The sequence below is a fragment of the Notamacropus eugenii genome, chromosome 1 (assembly GCF_028372415.1).
Source record: "Notamacropus eugenii isolate mMacEug1 chromosome 1, mMacEug1.pri_v2, whole genome shotgun sequence".
Lineage (NCBI taxonomy): Eukaryota > Metazoa > Chordata > Mammalia > Diprotodontia > Macropodidae > Notamacropus > Notamacropus eugenii.
The window spans coordinates 575,578,938-575,598,405 of NC_092872.1; positions in this window are offsets into that span (position 1 = coordinate 575,578,938).

A 19,468-nucleotide genomic window follows, 5' to 3' on the forward strand; every position below is an offset into this window, starting at 1 on the left:
GTTGGGGGAGTTGAAGGAAGAAATTGACAGCAAAACTATACTAGTGGGGGACCTCAACCTCTCCTCTCTGATCTTGATAAATATAACCTCAAAATAAATAAGAAAGAGGTTAAGGAGGTAAATAAAACCCTGGATAAGGTAGATATGATAGATCTCCAGAGAAAATTGAATGGAAATAGAAAAGAATATACCATTTTTTCAGCGGTACATGGTACAGTTACAAAAATTGATCATGTACTAGGACATAAAAATCTCACAGTCCAGCGCACAAGGGAAGAGATAATCAATGCATCCTTCTCAGATCATAATGCAATAAAAATTATATGTAATAAAAGGCCATGGAGAACTCTGTGCACAGCAATGATGACAGTGTGCCAGAGTTTTTTCTGGTAGACTTGGAACTTTGTAATAACACAAGAACTTTAAAAAAAAATAATTCCCAATGGTTTTCTAAGACAAAATGCCTTCCACACTCACAGAAAGAACTATGGAATTCTTCTACAGAATGCAGCAGATCATGTTTGTATGTGTGTGTGTGTGTGTGTGTGTGTGTGTGTATTATGTTTTGATTTGTTATATGATTTCTTCCATTTATTTTAATTTGTCTACACAGCATGACTATAGTGAAAACGTATTCAGTAAGAAAGTATATGTAGATCCTATGCAGAATTGTATGGCATCAAGGTGAGGGAGTAGGGTGGTGGGAGGTAGGTGGTGGGGGGGGTAAAAATCTAAGTTTTTTGGTAATGATTGTAGAACATTAAAAAATAAATAAATAAATTTAAATTAAATGAAATTGCAAAAAAATAAAAATGTTGCTGTGGGAAGAAGACAAGAAAAAATGAAGAAATTAAAGTCATCAGTGTCATTATTTGCAGGAAATATTATATGGATGTTGATAATTAGAGGCAGTAAGATAGCCCATGCATTCTTTCCATAATATATTTTTTTTATCTCTTTGATGTGTCCAGATGGTCAGCATATATATTAGGACCTTCCCTCTCCTGCTTGGCTGAGACAAGTTAAGCCCAACCTTTAGCTCACTAGATGTTGGGTTGTGTGTTTGTTCTTTGTTGCCAAAGACCATGCCATCAGAGAAATTGTGACATGACTTGCACTTGACTTTGTTTTTGTTTTTTTTTGGGTGGAGGGCTGTGCAGGTCACCAGCTTCACTTCTCCTTCAGAACCATCTGAATCCTGTAACCAGATATTCATCAGGATGACTAGAGATGACCCAGGATGAGGCAGTTAGGGTTAAATGACTTGCCCAAGGTCACACAACTAGTGAGTGCCAAGTGTCTGAGGTGAGATTTGAACTCAGGTCCTCCTAACTCCGGCACTAGTGCTCTATCCACTGCACCACCTAGCTTCCCCACTAGATGTTGGGTTATTGGTTTAAGAAATGCCTGGGACTACCAAGATAAGAGCAAGGAGACAAAGAAACACACTCCCTTTTAGAATTTCTACATCAAGTGTTCCTGTGGCACACTGGAGTTTGTCAGAAAGACAGTGAAGAGCTCCCTTTGAGCATATCTCCACTTGAGTGCTCCTTTCTCTCAGTCAGTATCTTATCAACTCTATTTCATTTCTTCTTCCACCTCAGTAATGGGTGTCATTTGTAAAAAAACAAACAAACAAACAAAATGCTCATTTTTTTCTAATTCTTATCAATGTGTTTACAACTAAGAGAGACAGAATTTATTTGCCAAAAGAATGTTATTTCACAGATGTGGAAACTAATTTGCAAAAGCTATAAAATTATTAGAAGTGTAAGACTCAAATTAGAGTTAAAAGACTTTATAGAAGTGACCTTTGCTTTTATTAGAAGATGCCCTCTATCATCATATCAAATAGTGAAATTCCACTATAATCCTCAGCTCAAAGGTCAAAGTGTATGGGATTCTCTCCACACTGGTGTAGATTTGTTAAGGAGCACTTCTCTAATGTGTGGAGGGTGAGTGGTCTTAATGAGAGTTGGAAAGAGGAGTGATCTGGCTCCTTCTGGGTTTTCAGATTTTGGTGGGAAGACTTAGGATTTCAACTTCCCTTTAAGTTTATGAACATAAAAAACGAACCTGAGAAGCTGATATTTAAAATTTTTATTATGTTCCTATTGCCCATATTGAAAGTTATACTGAATAAATGAACTGTTGTTCCCAGACCTACTTGTCACTGAGTGTTGGAGGAGATACTGCTCAATATGCAGCTTTGTATTCCCTGATATTTTTTATGCAGTCAAGTCACCTCCTACTTTGGGGAAGAACTTAGTTGCAAAGGTCTAACATCTTTTGTGGATGTGGATCCATCTGAATTATTTTCATCTCATTACAAAATTTATTAGTAAAAATTGGACTTACCTTCAAGTTACTTCTGACCTCTACCAATCAGCCCCTCAATGTGTTGCTTTTGAAAGAAAAATTCACTAATTGGGCTTTTCATACTGATAAATGAGGCAAAACAGATTAAAGAGACTTTAAGGGAGTTTATTTTAAGTAAGTCAAGAAAGCAATACATTAAAGAGCTGATCACTGGTGATCAGCAATGGCTTAAAGGTGAAGCCAGGTTTTATAGGTAATTTTGAGATAATTCATAAAAGCCCAACTCAACAGATGATATTGATCCATTGCACCTTAGTTCCTGTCCAAGGTAGCAAATACATGGCAATTTGAAGATAGGGATACATGACAAAGAACAGGTAATGTAAAAACCACTGAAGATTTGATATTTCCTTCCCCAGCAGGGCCTCCAACGCTGACTCCTAAGCAGAAATAAAAACAATGAGATACTGAATCAATCTAAATTTGAACAATTCCCCTATTTGGTGCTAATCATATATAAAGAAATGACTAAGCTACAAGAGGAATATGCACACCTACACGTATATGTGCATATTTATATTTATGCATATAAGTATGTGTATGTATTGTTCTGCACCATATTCAATCTTATATTGCATCCCCAAGTTCTTCATCGTAGTCTCTACTGCTAATTGTGCCAAATTAATGGAGACTTAAACTCATGAGTCATAATCCCATCTTTCCATCAATTTCATAAAATTAAATAAACTTATATAGTCATAATCTCATGTATCCCCCAGGAAGTCAACCATTATCAAATAAGTCTTATATGTGAAGTAAGGCATCTCATACCTCAAACTACTTAAAAGGCATACTGTGTAATAACTTTAGAGGAGAGATGTACATTTTAGAAAGGTTACCAAAAAAACTTAGAAAATATAAATATAACCCAACAAAAGATGCAATTAATGCAATTATGATCACTGATATCAAATAACAACATTTCTCCTTGTAATCTAGTTTTAACTTCCCCAGTTTCAATTGATCATCATAATTCATCTTGAGTGCCAGATGTCCTATGTTATTGTCTGGTGCCTGGAAATATTTCCCCTAAATATCTCAGCATAAATATCTCTCATTCTCAGGCACATCTAGTGTAGTTTCCTTCCAGTGGATTTGCTTCTCTGGTGCCAAGTCACTTGCAAAGTCCTACATGATTTTACAAAAAAATCTTTCACAAAATGCATCTCAAAACAATTTGGTATATCCTACTAAATTTGATTTTTCTAAAAACTGCATCATATAGCAAAAATCAACTCAAGCCTTAAACTTCTGGTGTCATTAAAAATAGAACTAGGGGCCTGAGTCAAGGTGGAGGACTGAGATCATGGACTCCCCTTACCTCAACAACAGATTCCTTCAGAGACATCTAAAAAGAGAATTTGAACAAATTTCAGAGTGGCAGAATCCAGTAGGAGACAGAATATGGCACATTTCCAGCCCAGGACAGGCTGGAAGGTTGACAGGAAGTATTTGTTACGCTGGGATGGGGGAGTGCAGTGTACAGGCTGCACCAGGGCAGACTCTGCCATGGCAGAAGAAAGCAGGAACCACCAGGCAGACTAAAGCAAAAACAGCAGTGTGGATTCTCAAACATATTAGCCCAGGACAAGAGTCCAGCAGAACCGAGTGAGAGAGAAGTGCAAAGCCCAGTGTAACAGCAGCACCCACAGCTGAGATTATCAGCCCACAGATTAAATTTTTGAAAATCACCTATTTGAACTTCTGGAAGCCACAATAGTGGAGTAAACTGTAAGTGCTCTCAACTGCCCCTTGTTTACCTTGAAAAACCCAAAGAATGCTGCAGCAGGAAAGATCCTGGGAACAGTGGAATCAGCAGAAGGGGTAAACAGTCTCTCAGTTAGGAAGGCTAGGGAGATAATCAAGAAGAGTGAGAAGATGGAAGGTGTCCCAGATAGTCCCACCTAAGTGAACCAGGAGGAGATCCTGTGCCCCAAGGCAGTGGAATCAGTAAGCATCAACACAGGGACACCAGGCATGCCTCAGACAATCAAGGGAATTAGGCAGACACCAACACAGCTGGGGGTTCACCAGTCACTGAGCCTGCCTATGTTCAAATTCAGGGGAGAAGGAGACTTCCTGCAGATTGACCACCCATCCCCCACACATCACACCAGGAGCTTCAGTGTAACCCCAGAGAAACTCAGAAAGACTTCACCTGGCCTCCTCCTTGGCCTGCCCCAGCCAGCTCAGCACCAGGTAAGTTGCAGCATTCTAGCTTCTATCTGAAGGAACCAGAGGCCACAACACACAAAGCCTGAAGTTCGATGCACAAGAAATGCGGGACAGAAGCCCCTATGCCCCAGGATTAGAGATCCACTTTAAAATCCAGGAAAAAGGCAATCATCATGAGCAAGACTGAAAAGAAAAAAGCAAAGACCATAGAATCTTACTATGGAGACAAAAAAGACTATATGAATATAGAAGAGGACAACATTGACACTATATTCAGATCTGAAACCTCAAAAGGCAATATGAACCAATCTCAAGCCTGAAAAGCATTCTTGGAAGAGCTCAAAAAGTATTTTAAAATCAAATTGTAGAGGTAGAGGAAAAATTGGCCAATGATTCTAAAAATATACTGAAGAGAACATCTCCTTAAAAGTGATAATTAGACAAATGGATAAAGGGGTACAAGAGTTAACTGAGGAAAACAATTTATTAAAAATTAGAATAGTGCACGTAGAAGTTAATGACTCAATGAGACACCAACAATCAGTCAAACAGAATCTAAAGCATGAAAAAACAAGAAGAAACTGTAAAATATCTCATTGGACAATCTGGAAACCAGATACTAGAGAGAAAAATCTAAGAATTATTGGTCTCCCAGAAATCCATCATGAAAAAAAGAACTTGGAAAATATCTTCCAAGAAATAATATAGGAAAATTGCCCTGAGGTCCTAGATTCAAAGAGCAAAATAGTCACAGAAAGAATCTACCAATTACATCCTGAAAGAGATCCCAAATTGAATATGCCAAGAAATATAGTAGTAAGGGGAAAGAGAATTAAAAGGAGGGGACTGATAGAAGGGAGAGAAGACTGAGGGAGGTAGTGGTCAAAAATTAAACTCTATTGCAGGGGGGTAAGGGAGAAGGAGAACTAAAAGGATAAATGGAAGGAAATAGCATGGAGAGATAGACACAGGTCGTAATCATAACTGTGAATATGAATGGAATGAACTCTCCCATAAAACAGAGGCAGATAACAGGAAGGATCAGAAACAATAATCCAACAATATGTTGCTTACAAGAAACTCATTTGAAACAAGACCACATACACAGGTTGAAGCAGAATATATTGTGCTTCAGTTGATGCAAAAAAAAAAAAAGCAGGGGTAGCAATCCAGTCTTAGACAAAGCAAAAACAGAAATAGACCTAATTACAAGAGATAAGGAAGGAAATTATATCCTGCGGAAAGATGCCATAGACAATGAAGTAATATCATTACTAAACATGTAGTGCAAAAGTTTACTATTGGGGGACTTCATTCTCCTCCTCTCCGAACTTGCTAAATTTAACTTCAAAATAAATATGAAAGAAGTTAAAGAGGTTAATAGAACTCTGGATAAGGTAGATATGACAGAGCTCTAGAGAAAACTGAATCTGGATAGAAAAGAATATATTTTTTCTCAGTGCTGCATGGGACATACACAAAATTAACCATGTATTAGAGTATAAACACCCCACAATCCAATGTAGAAAGGCAGAGATAGTCTATACATCCTTTTCAGATAGTAATGTAATAAAAATTACTTGCACCAAAGGGCTATGGAATGATAGAACAATAGATGAAAAATTAATTGGAAACTAAATAAACTAATCATAAGAATGAGTCAGTTAAATAATAAATCATAGAAACAATAAATAATTCCATTCAAGAAATTGTCATTTATGAGACAACCTACCAAAACTTATGGGATGCAGTTAAAGCAGTTTTTAGGGGAAGTTTTATATCATTCATTGCCTACATGACTAAAATTGACAAAGAGTAGATGAATGAATTGGGCATGCAACTGAAAAAGCTAGAAAAAGGAGAAATTGAAAATTCCTAAGTAAATACAAAATTAGAAATACTGAAAACCAAAGGAGATATTAATAAAACTTAAATTAAGAAAGTTATTGAATGAATAAATAAAACTAACAGTTGGTTTTATGAAAAAAACTTAAATTGATAAATCTTTGATCAATTGGACTTAAAAAATAGAAAGAAGAAAATCAAACTACCAAGGAATATTGTGGCCAAATTCCAGAACTATTGAGTGAAGAAGAAAATATTTCAAGCAGACAGAAGGAAACAATTCAAATATTGCAGAACTACAGTCAGGATCACACAGGATCTTGCAGCTTCTCTGTTATAAGGTCTGAGGGATTGGAAGATGATATTCCATAAGGGAAAGGAACTAGGACTACAATCAAGGACCAATTACCCAGCAAAATAGAGCATAATATTTCAGGCAAGGAGATGGACATTCAGTGAAATAAGGGATTTCCAGATCTTCCTGATGCAAAGGCCAGAGTTCAATAGAGTGTTTGATCTTCAAATACATATCTCAAGAGAAGCATAAAAAGGTAAATAAAGGGAAGAAAAAACAAAAGAAAATACGTTATTCAAACTGTTTACATCCCTATAAGGGAAGATAATCCTTGTTAATCTTGAGAAGTCTATATTTTTTATGATATTTAAGAGGGATATACATTGATACAGAGAATGGATATAAATTAAATTATATGATGATAAAATGTGATTTAAGGGTGCAAAGGGATTGTAACAGGAGTTATGAAAAGGAGGAGGCAGAAAACGTCACAGGAACAAGTACAGAAAATCATATTACAGTAGAGGGAAAGAGTGGAGGGAAATTAGCACTGAGATTTATTCTCATCTAATTTGGTTTAAGGAGGGAACACCAAACTCAATTAAGTATAGAAATCTAACTAATTGTATAGGCGGTAGGAAAGGAAAGAGGAAAAAAGGGAGGGGAAGCTTAAAGTGAGGGAAGAAGTAAGAAGAGAAAAGGGGAATAAAGGGCAGGGGGGCTGATAGAAGGGAAGGAAGACTGAGGGAGGCGGTGGTATAAAATTAAAACTCTATTGTGGAGGAGAAGAGAGAAAGGAGAACTAAAAGCATAAATGGGGGAAAATAAGATGGAGGGAAAGCCACAGATAGTAATCATAACTGTGAATATGAATGGGATGAACTCTCCAATATAAGGGAGGCAGATAACAGAATGGCTTAAAAACAATAATCCAACAATATCTTGTTTACAATAAACACATTTGAAAGATGGGGATATACACAGGGCAAAGGTAAGAGGTTGAAGCAGAATATATTATGCTTCAGCTGATGTAAAAAAAAAAAAAGCAGGGGTAGCAATCCTAATCTCAGACAAAGCAAAAGAAGAAATAGATCTAATCAAGAGATAAGGAAGGAAACTATATCCTACTAAGAAGAACCATAGACAGTGAAGCAATATCATTACTGAAAAATATGTACCAAGTACTATAGCAAGCAAATTCTTAGGGGAGAAGTTGAGGGAGTTAAAGGAACTAATAGAAAGCAAAACTACACTTGTGTGGGACCTTAACCTCCCCCTCTCTGAATTTGATAAATTTAACCTCAAAATAAACAAGAAAGAAGTTAAGAAGGTAAAAAGCTCTGGGTAAGGTAGATATGATAGATCTCTGGAGAAAACAGAATGTGTAGAAAGGAATATTCCTTTTTCTCAGTGGTACATGGCACATATACAAAAACTGACCATGTACTAGAGCACAAAAACCTCACAATCCAGTGCATAAAGGCAGAGATAGTCAATTCACCCTTCTCAGATCATAATGTAGCAAAAATTACATGTAAAAATGGCCATGGAAAGATAGAACAAAAAATAATTGGAAATTAACTAATCTAATCCTAAAAAGTGAGTGGGTTAAACAACAAATCATAGAAACAATTAGCTTCATTCAAGAGAATGGCAATAATGAGACAACCTATCAAAACTTTTTGGTTGCTAGAAAAGGAAAACCACCAGCATTATTGATCTTATCAACAACAAAACTAACAAAAAATATATGAATATTTCAATAGATACAGAAAATGCTTTTGACAAAATAAAATATCATCCCTATGGAAAACACTGGAGAGCATAACATTAATTGGAGCCTTCCTTAAAATAATAAGTACTATTTACCTGGGGGTGGAGCAGGTAGGTGGTGCAGTGGATAGAGCACCAGTGCAGGAGTCAGGAGGAACTGAGTTCAAATCACACCTCAGACACTTGACACTCTATGCACAGACATATGCTGTGTGACCTTGGGGAAGTCACTTAACCCTAACTGCCTCATCCTAGGTCATCTCCAGTCATCCTGATGAATATCTGGTTACGGGATTCAGATGGCTCTGGAAAAGAAGGGAGGCTGGTGAGCTGCACAGTCCTCCTTCATTCAAAACAAAGTCAAGCGCAAGTCATGTCAATATTTTCTCTGATGGCATGCTCTTCTTTGGCAATGAAGGACAAACACACACACACACTATTTACCTAAAACCATCAGCAAATATTATATGTAATGGGGATAAGCTAGTTGTGTTTCCAATAAGATCAGGGGTGAAAGGAAGATGTTCATTATCTCCACTGTTATTCAATATGTTAGTAAAAATATTAGCTTTAGCAATTAAAGAAGAAAAAGGAAGGAATTAGAATAGGCAAAGAAGAAAGTAAATTATCACTCTTTGCAAATGATATAATGATATGCTTAGAGAATCCTAGAGGATCAAGTAAAAAATATTTCAAATAATAATCAGCTTTGGCACAGTTGCAGGTAATAAAAAAAACCCATTTAAATCATCTGCATTTCTATCTATTACTACCAAAACCCAGACAGCAAGAGATAGAAAGAGAAATCCCATTTAAAGCTACCGTACACATTATAAAATATTTAGGAGTCTACCTGCGAAAACAAACCTAAGGACTATATGAAGATAATTACAAAAAACTTTTTGCACACATAAAGTCAGATCCAAGTAACTGGAAGAAAACATCAGTTGCTCACGGGTAGGCCCAGCTAATATAATAAAAATGGCAATTCTACCTAAATTAATTTTCTTATTCAGTGCCATATCTATCAAACTACCAAAAAAATTATTTTCTAGAGCTAGAAAATATAGTATCTACCTTCATCTGGAAGAATAAAGGTGCAGAATATTGGGGAATTAATGAAAATAAATGATAGGGAAGTTACCCTAGCCATGCCAGATCTCAAGTTTTAATATAGAGCAGCAATCATCAAAACTCCTTGGTACTGGCAAAGAAATAATGGAATAGATGGGTGGAATACATTAGGTACTCAACACAGTAGTCAATGAATGTAGCATTCTATTGTTTGTTAAACACAAAGACCCAAACTTCTGGGATAACAGCTCACTGTTTGACAATAATTGTTGAGAAAACTGGATAACAGTGTGTTGTAAACTGGGAAAAGACCAATGCCTGTCACTGAACACAAGAATAAAGTCCAAATGCATACATGATCTAGGTACAAAGGCTGATACTATAAACAAATCAGGGGAGTAAGGGATAACGTATTTGTCAGATTTATGGAGAATGGAGAAATTTGTGACCAAACAAAAGACAGAGACCATTATGAAGTGTAAAATGGATAATTTTGATTACATTAAATTGAAAAGATTTTGCACAAAGTCAAAGCAACCAAAATTGGAGGAGAAAAACAGGGAAAAAAATTTTTACAGCTTGTGTCAGTGATAAAGGACTCATTTCTGAAATATATAGAGAATTGAGTCAAATTTACAGGAATATAAGTCATTTCCCAATTGATGAATGGTCAAAGGATATGAACAGACAGCTTTCAGAGAAAGAAATGAAAGTCTATAGACATATGAAAAAATATTCTAAATCACTATTGATTAGAGAGATGCAAATCAAAACAACTCTGAGGTACCACATCACACCTATCAGATTGGTTAACTTGAGAAAACAAGAAGATAAATATTGGTGAAGATGCGGGAGAGTTGGAACACTAATTCATTGTTGGGCAGCTCTGAGCTGATCCAGCCATTCTGAAGAGCAATTTGGAATATGCCCAAAGGGCTATAAAATGTGAATACCCATTGACCCAGCAATATCACTTCTAGGACTAGATCCCAAAAATATGGAAAAACAGGATAAGGTCCCTCATCTACAAAAATATTTATAGCAACTCTTCTTTGTTTGGTGCTTAAGAACTGGAAATTGGTGGAATGCCCATCAATTGGGGAATGGTTTAACAAATGGTGGCTTATGAATGCAATGGAAGAGTATTGTGCTATAAGAAATGACTAACAGTCAGACTTTAGAATAACCTGGAAAATCTTATATGAAGTTATGCTGAGTGAAATGAGCAGAACCAGGAGAACAATATACAAAGTAACCGCTGCAGTGTGTAAAGACCATTTCTGATAGACTTAGCCCTTCACAACAATGCAAGAATCTAAAACATTACCAGTGTCTCTTGATACAAAGTGCCATACATATCCAGAGAAAGAACTAGGGAATCATAATGCAGAATGAAGCATACTATTTTTTTCTTGAGTTTTGTTTTGCTTCAGTTTGTTTTGGTTTTTCTCACAATTTCTTCCATTCATTTTAATTTTTCTATTCAATATGACAGTTATGAAAATGTGTTTAATAAGATTGTAAGTGCAGATCTAATATTAGAATGCATAATGTCTCAAGGATGGAGGTAGGAGGAAAAGGGAGAAAATTTAAAACTCATGGAAGTGATTGGTGTAAGCTGAGAGAAAAATTCAAATTAAAAAACAATAGAACCATAAGAATATCAGTTTTAGGAATCCATAGTTACTTGAAATTTCAGAAAATTTCAGTTATCATATATGACTTGTATTCTATGTATTTATTATTCTACATATTTATCAATGTAACTTTACATATAAAATCCTAAATTCAGTTTCTAGAAGTAATTTTCATGACACATGGAACAGCTCTATAGAACTTCTCATTGGAACATACTCAAGGCCCATATATTTCATTGTAATAATTTATTTGATATATAAATCCTATCATCTTATTGCTTCCTCAAAAGTTTTCACTTCTGCTAATTTCCCCCTTAGGAGTAGGAATTAATTTCAGGATTTATTCCCATACACGAATACATAGCTACTAGTACTCATGAAAAGTACAAGTTTTTCATTCCTAGATTCAACATTACAAAATGAATTTGCTTTAAGATGCTTAATAATAAACAACAAAAGAATTGGAATTTGTACATATAATAATCCAAAATTGTATACAGAGAACAGTTTACATGAAACAAGTTGTCTATAAGAAAACAGACTAGAGCTGTCAGAAGTGCTTTAAACAATGGGAACATCTCTAAGATAACTCCTGAGCAGTTTGCCTGCATCACAGCACAAGCTCTAAATAGGTTTTAATCCTGAAGTAACAAACATAATTAATTTAAGGTAACACAAGATAGCTTATAACTTTCTACACCCCATTGACATAACTGTGTACTGCCAATGTGATATTCACAGTGCCTACAGCAGCCATAAAAGCAGTGCAATTCTGAATCATGAAATATAACAGATTCTCCACATGGAAGACAGAACCAAAAGATTCATTCAGACATCAGAAAGCCAAATCCATAATAATCTCTACATGATACCAAAGCAGAGGACAACACCATCCCCAAGCCTTCGCCTGCTAGGCTTCCCACAAACCAGTTGCCTTAAAAAAAAATCACAGACAAGCTCACTCATACATGCTTGTCAGCTGCCTGCCTGCATCCTTTCTAACTCTGAGTGCCTTCATGGGTGACTTCCTCTCAGCTGTGCTCTAGCTCTGCCTCTTCCTGTTCCACCCATTCAGCAGGCTCCTCCACCACTGACTCCTGGGACTTAAACTTCCATGTGAACCAGGCCAATCATATGGGCCTATTAATTAATGGAAAAGGTCTTCTAATTTAAATTCCCATTATAAACTGACAGCACTGAAATCTTTTTCCTTAAAACACAAACCAAAGGGGTTTCTGACTTTAACCTAATAGATTAACAGATGTTTCCTTGTTTCACAAATTTCCTTACCTTTGCCTAATTATTCCCATATCATCCCAGCCTCACTTCAGGAACTTAATCTTATAAATATGACCAACCCAATAATTAATTTAACTCTTGCTTAGACTAAGGAATTACTACAAATCTAGATCAAAAGAAGCCCTTTTTGAGGTTTACTTAGTTTCTTTTAAGTCTCAAATATAATTTGTTCTATTAAAGAAAGCTTTCTCCTGACTCTCTTCATGTAGTGCCTTCCCTCTGTTAAGTATTTGTTTTGCATCCTCTATATAGTGTCCTCTGTATATTTTTGTTACTTTTGGTCTTTGCCAGCCAGATTGTAAGCTCCTTGAAGTCAGGGACTCTCTTTTGCCTATGTTTTTATTCCCAGTGTTTACTACAGTACCTATTGCATAGAAAGTACTTAATAAATTGTTATTGACTGATCATATCCACTGAATAACTTTTAATTTTTCTGCTTGTAACATAAAATTTTTAGGTACTAATATATGCTCCACATTTGTAAATGTACCAAAAACAACTAAGAAAAGGGACATTCTTTACTAACTCCATTAAAATTCCACCAGATATCTGTAACATCTATTTTATATAAAATTCTATTAATCTTTCACTTCTTCATTTTTAATATATTCATTTTATTTATTTTTAATGTTCTAAAATCACTACCATAAAACTTAGATTTTTCCCCCTACCTACCCCCCATCACCCCCCTCCCTCCCCTAGACAACATACAATTCTATATGGGATCTACACATACATTCCTATTGAATACATATTCACTATAGTCATGCTGTGAAGAAGAACTAAAATAAATGGGAGAAATCATATAACAAACCAAAATGTAATACACACATGCACACACACACACAGACATACACACACAGACACAGACACAGACAGACACACACAGACACACACACACACACACACACACACACACACACACACACACACACACATGATCTACTACATTCTGTGATTGAATTCCATAGCTCTTTCTCTGAATGTGGAAGGCATTTTGCCTTAGAAGATCACTGGGAATTTTTTTAAAAATATTAATGTTTATTTATTTATTTTTAGTTTTCAACATTCATTTTCACAAAATTTTGAGCTTCAAATTTTCTTCCCACCTCTCCCCTCCCCTCACCCAACAATGCCTTACATTCTGATTACCTCTTCCCTCAATATGCCCTCATTTCTGTCACAACCCTCCCTTCCCATATCCCCATCTTCTCTCTTTTCTTGTAGGGCAAGATAGAGTTCTATACCCCAGTTCTATACCCTGTATTTCTTATTTCCCAGTTGTATGCAAAGCAATTCTCAACATTCTTTCCTTGTTCTTTGAGTTTCAACTTCTCTCCCTACCTCCCTCCCTGGCCATCCCCAGTGAGAAGGCAAGCAATTCAATATAGGCTATATATGTGTAATTTTGCAAAAGCCTTCCATAATAGTCATGTTTTGTAAGACCAAATATATTTCCTTCCATCCTATCCTGCCCTTCATTTATTCTGTTCTCTCTTTTGACCTTCTCCCTCCCCAAAAAGGTTTACTTCTAATTACTTCCTACTCCCATTTACCCTCCCTTCAATCATCCCTCCACCCCACTGGTCCCCTTCTCCCCTACTTTCCTGTAGTGTAAGATAGATTTTCATACCAAATTGAATGAGCATGTTATTCCGTCCTTAAGCCAAATGTGAAGAGAGTAAGCTTTAATTTTTCCTTCTCATCTCTTCCTTTTTCTCTTCCATTGAAAAAGCTTTTCCTTTCCTCTTTTATGAGACATAATTTGTCCCATTCCATTTCTCCCTTTCTCCTACCAATATATTCCTCTTTCATCCTATAAATTTATTTTTTAGGTATTATCCTTTCTTATTCAACTCACCTTGTGCTCTTTGTCTATGTATATACATATCTATCTATCTATCTATCTATCTATCTAGATAGATAGATAGATAGATAGATAGATACAGATATAGATAAGTATATATAGAGATATAGATAGATAGATATAAAGATATATATATACATAAATATATATAGATATCTATATTTATGCATATGTACATGCGTGTGAGTGTGTGTGTGTGTGTGTGTGTGTGTGTGTATTAACCCTCCAAATACCCAAATACTGAGAAAAGTCTCAAGAGTTACAAATATCTTTCCATGTAGGAATGTAAACGGTTCAACTTTACTAAGTCCCTAATGATTTCTCTTTCCTGTTTACTTCTACATGCTTCTCTTGATTCTTGTGTTTGAGAGTCAAATTTTCTATTCAGTTCTGGTCGTCTCATAAAGAATGCCTGAAAGTCCTTTATTTCACTGAATGATCATTTTCCCCCTGAAGTATTATACTCACTTTTGCTGGGTAGGTGATTCTTGGTTTTAATCCTAGTTCCTTTGACTTCTGGAATATCATATTCCAAGCCCTTTGATCCCTTAATCTAGAACTTGCTAGAGCTTGTGTTATCCTGATTGTCTCTCCAGAATATTCAAATTGTTTCTTTCTAGCTGCTTGTAATATTTTCTCCTTGACCTGGGAACTCTAGAATTTAGCTGCAATATTCCTTGGAGTTTGTCTTTTCAGATCTCTTTGAGGAGGTGATTGGTGGATTCTTTCCACAGTTATTTTGCCCCCTGATTATAGAATATCAGGACAGTTTTCCTTAACAATTTCATGAAAGATGATATCTATGCTCTTTTTTTGATCATGGCTTTCAGGTAGTCCCATAATTTTTAAATTGTCTCTCCTTTATCTATTTTCAAGGTCATTTGTTTTTCCAGTGAGATATTTCATATTATCTTCCATTTTTTCATTCTTTGGTTTTGTTTTGCCATTTCTTGGTTTCTCATGAAATAATTAGCTTCCATCTGCTCCATTCTAATTTTTAAAGAGCTATTTTCTTCAGTGAGCTGTTGATCCTCCTTTCCCATTTGGCTAATTCTGCTTTTTAAAGCATTCTTCTCCTCATTGGATTTTTGGACCATTGAGTTGGCCTATTTTTGAAGATGTTATTTTCTTTAGTATTTTTTTGGGTTTCCTTTAACAAGCTGTTGACTTGCTTTTCATAACTTTCTTGAATCACTCTTATTTCTCTTCCTAATTTTTCCACCAACTCTCTTATTTGATTTTTCAAAGTCCTTTTTGAGCTGTCTGAGACCATTGCATACTTACTTGAGAGGTTTTGGATGCAGATGACTTGATTTCCTCTGACAGTATGCACTGTTCTTCCTCATCTGAAAGGATGGAAGAAAATACTTGTTCACCAAGAAAGTAACCTTCTATAGTTTTATTTATTTTCCCTTTCGTGGGCATTTTCCTCACCAGTTACTTGACTTTTGAGTCTTTTGTCAAGAGGAGGGTAAACTCTCAGGACCTGTAAGTTCTCAGTTCCTCCAAGGTGGCAGAATCAAGGGTGAGCAGTTTACTCCTCTCCTGGCCTCCGCACTAGTCTGAAAGCAACCAAAAACTTTTCTGCCCAGAATTTGAGAGTAGAATTTCTTCTCCACAACCACCTCCAGCTCCACCACATCAGTGTTCCTCCTTAACCAAGGGTTGAGATTCAGATAAGCTGCTCAGTTTCCCTAGGGACTTTAGGCAGAAGAATCCATAATTAGACACTGCCTCTGTAGTGGCTGCTTCCTGTGGTCCTAAGTGAAGGAGTTTTCTCACTGAGCTACGAAGCTGTCTGTGGCATTTGTGGGTTGAACAATCTGGAAACTCCTGGTGCTGGTGGCTCCCTGTTTCCTATTCAATGCAGACAAAATGAGAGTAGGGTGCCAACATTACTATCCCTCCACCCTGACCTGCTTTCTCTGTCTCAGTTATACATTATACAATGCATTGTATGAGGTCATTTCTTTTTTTTATATTTTCCTGCCAGCTTTAGATTTTAGAATAGCCCCATCATACACAAAAAATGTGATTTAAGGTTGTGAAGTGATTGTAATGGGAGATGTGAGAAGGAAGAGGCAGAAAAAAAATAAATTACATCACAGAAAGAGTCATAAAAATATATTACAGTAGAGAGAAAGAGGGGAGGGAGATGACTATTGTTTGAGAGGTACTCTCCTCTGATTGGATTCAAGGAGGGTACAGCAAACTCAATTAAGAACAGAAATACAACTAGCTCTATAAATAGTAGGAGGGAAAAGGGGGAAAGAAAAGAGAGGGGAGGTTTAAAGGGAGGGAAAAAGTACTAAGGAAAAAAAAGATTAAAAGGGAGGGAAACTTAAAGAAAGGAGGGAAGACTGAGGAAGACAATGTTCAAAAATTAAAACTCTATTGTAGAGGGGGAGGGAGAATGTAGAACTAAAAGCATAAACAAGGGGAAAGGGGATGGAGGGAACGACACAGATAGTCATTATAACTGTGAAAGTGAATGGGATGAACTCTCTCATAAAACGGACACAGATAGCAGAATGAATTAAAAACCATAATCCAACAATATGTTGTTTACAAGAAGCACATTTGAAATCAGGACATACACACAGGGTCGAATTGATGAGCATACAATTAGGCTAAGGAATTTACTATTATTGTTTTAATTTCCTCCTTATTGGAGGTGAGTTCACCCTTTTCATTTTTGATATTGTTAATTTGGTTTTCTTCATTTTTTAATCAAATTGACAAAAGTTTTATCAATCTTCTTGTTTTTTTTCATAAAACCAACTCAGATTTATTTATTATTTTAATAGTTTTCTTAATTTCAATCTTATTAATGTCTCCTTTGGTTTTCAGTATTTCTAATTGGATATTTACTTGGGCATTTTCAATTTCTTCTTTTTCTAGCTTTTTCAGGTGCATGCAGAATTCATTCATCTCCTGTTTCTTTATTTTATTCATGTAAGCATTCAAAGATATAAAACTTCCCCTAAGAACTGCTTTTGCAGTATACCGTAAAATTTGGTAGGTTGTCTCATTGTTGTCATTCTCTTGAAGGAAGTTGTTGATTGTTTCTATAATTTGTTGTTTAACCCACTCATTCTTTAGGATTAGATTGTTTAGCTTCCAGTTAGTTTTTGATTTATATTTTCTTGGCCTTTGATTACATAGAATTACATGGCCTTTGACTACAAGGAATGTCCATTTCCTTTCCTGAAATATTATGCTCAACTTTGTTGAGTATTTAATCCTTAGTTGTAGACCCAGCTCCTTTACCTTACATAATATCATATTCCAAGATGTAAAAGCTGCAAGGTCCTGTGTCATCCTGACTATAGCTCTTTGATATTTGAATTGTTTCTTTCTGGTTGCCTGCATTATTTTCTCCTTCACTTGATAGTTCTTGAATTTGGCAACGATATTCCTTGGTGTTTTTAGTTTGGGGTCCCTTTCAGGAGGTGAAAGGTGGATTCTTTCAATAAGTACTTTGTCCTCTGGATCTAGGATTTTGGGGAAATTTTCCTTGATGATTTCTTGGATGATGTTATCCAGTCTGTTTTCCATCAAGGCTTTCTTGTACACTAGTAATCCTTAGATTTTTCTCTCCTGGATCTATTTTCCAGGTCAGTTGTTTTTCTAATTAAGTATTTTACATTTTCTTCTATCTTTTCATTCTTTAGATTCTCTTTGATTGATTTTTGATGTCTCGTAGATTCATTAGGTTCTACTTGCCTGAATCTATTTTTTATCAAATGGTTTTCTTCAGTTAACATTTGCATCTCCTTTTCCATCTGTCTATATGTTCCTTTTAAGGAGTTATTTTCACCACTTAGATTTGTACTTTTCCATTTCTCCAGTTTTCCTTCTTAAGGAACTGTTCTCTTCAGTGAATTCTTTTTTCATATTTTAAAAATCATTGGCCAGTTTTTCTTCTATTTCTCTAATTTTGGCTTTTAAATCCTTCCTGAGCTCCTCCAAGAAGGTTCTTTGGGCTTCAGATCAGTTCATATTCCCTTCTGAATTTTCAGATGGGAGTTCAGTGTCAATGCTGACCTCTTTGATATTTGTGTTTTGATCCTTGTCCACATAGAATGATTCTATGGTCTTTTCTTTTCTGCTTTGCTTCTTACTCATGATAATAACCATTTTCCTGGCTTTTAAAGTAGATCTCTGTGACTGTAACACAGGGAGATCTGTCCCACAGTTCTTGTTCCTGAAACTTGAGGCTTTTTGTGTTTTGTATCTTCTTGTTCTTTCAGCTAGAACCTAAAATGCTGAGGTTTACCTGGTGCTGATCTGATTGGTGTTTGAAAGCAGAGGCCTGGTTAGGTCATTTTGGGTTTTCCCTGCAGTTATCCTGGAGCTAGCTCATTAAGTGTGGGGGACCAGTGGTATGGATGCTGGAGCCTCCTCTAAGGAGCTAGAGTATAGGTAAGCTTGGCTATCTGCACTAGTGTCTTCCCAATTCCACTGGTGTGCTGAGGCACTCTTGGGTTCCTGGTGTTGGTAGTTGCTGACTTCAACACCCTGGGTTCAGAATCTTCTCCCAGTTTGTTGAGGTGGGCCTGTCAGGGACAGCTCTGATCCTGCAATGCTAGCCTTTAGCCACAGCAAGAGGAACCCTCCTTAGTGATGTTTCCAGCTTCACAGACTGGGAGTCTGTTTACCCCTTCTACTGCTCCCACTTTTCCCATGGAGATATTCTCTGGGCTCGTCAAAGTCAACAATAGGAGTGAGACAGCAATTATAGAACGCTCTGCTATCTTAGCTCCTGGAACACTAAAGGCTTCATTTCTAAAATACCTGGAGAACTGAGTCAAATGTCCAGGAATACAAGTCATTCTCCTATTGTTAAATGGTCAAAGGGTAGGAACAGGCAGTTTTCAGAGGAAGAAATTAAATCGATTTATAATCATATGAAAAAATTCTCTAAATCCCTATTGATTAGAGATATGTAAATCAAAACAACTCTGAGATACCACATCACAACTCTCAGATTGGCTAACATGACAAAACAGGGTGATGATAAATGTTGGAGAAGATGTGGGAGAGTTGGAATACTTATTCTTTGTTGGTAGAGCTGTAGGCTAATGCAGCCTTTCTGCAGAGTAATTTGGAACTATGCCAAAA